Below are 874 nucleotides of genomic sequence, written 5' to 3'. Positions count from 1 at the left end.
CACCCACCCACCCCTGGTGTCTGTGCATTTGCCTATTCTAGGTATTTCATGTCAGTGGAAGCATGTACTCTTCTTTTGTCTGTTTCATTCAGCATAATGTTTTCAGGGTTTATCCAAATTGTAGCAGGTATCAGCACCCTATTTCTTTCTATGACTGAGTGATAGCCCATTGTAGACATGTGCCTTATTTTGTTTATCCATTAATCTGTTGGTGGACATTAGGTAGTTTCCACCATTGACATTTATGTATAGTGTTGAAGTGAACATTGGTGTACAGGTGTCTGTTTGCATTCCTGCTCTTAAAGCCTTCCAGTTATATACCTAGAAGTGTGATTACTGCTGTGGTGCTGTTAGATAATGCATGGAACTGCAAGGTTGTCTGTTCAAACTCACCAGCCACTCATCAGAAACCCTACAGGGTCGCTATGAGTTGGAACCAGCTCGATGGCACTTAACAACAACAATGATAATTCCATGTTTATAATTACCCAAAATATAGGGCTTTTATAATACATCTGTTTTATTTGAAAGAACCTTTAAAGGTTTATATTAAAACCCACATGAATTTTGTACATTCTGAAAGTTGATGTTTCTTATCTTGCTTCCCCTTCTGAAACTGAAACTTTCAAAAGTCTGTAATCCCCGAAGTTTTGTGAAAATCTGAGCTTTGTTTCTTGTGTTTTAGTTAGCCTAGTTTAAATAACTGTCGTAACTAATCTAAAGCTGTATGGCTTAGAAGCAGCGGTAGTTAGGGCTTCTTGTATGCCCATCAAAAAGGAGCCAAGCCAACTTTGTCATTTGTTGTTGTTGTTAGGTGCCGTCGAGTCAGTACCAACTCATAGTGACCCTATACAAAACAGAATGAAACACTGCC

This window comes from Chrysochloris asiatica, unplaced genomic scaffold, assembly GCF_000296735.1.
Source record: "Chrysochloris asiatica unplaced genomic scaffold, ChrAsi1.0 scaffold00037, whole genome shotgun sequence".
Lineage (NCBI taxonomy): Eukaryota > Metazoa > Chordata > Mammalia > Afrosoricida > Chrysochloridae > Chrysochloris > Chrysochloris asiatica.
The sequence above is the reverse complement of the archived record's forward strand: the minus strand, read 5'-3'. Positions refer to the sequence as shown.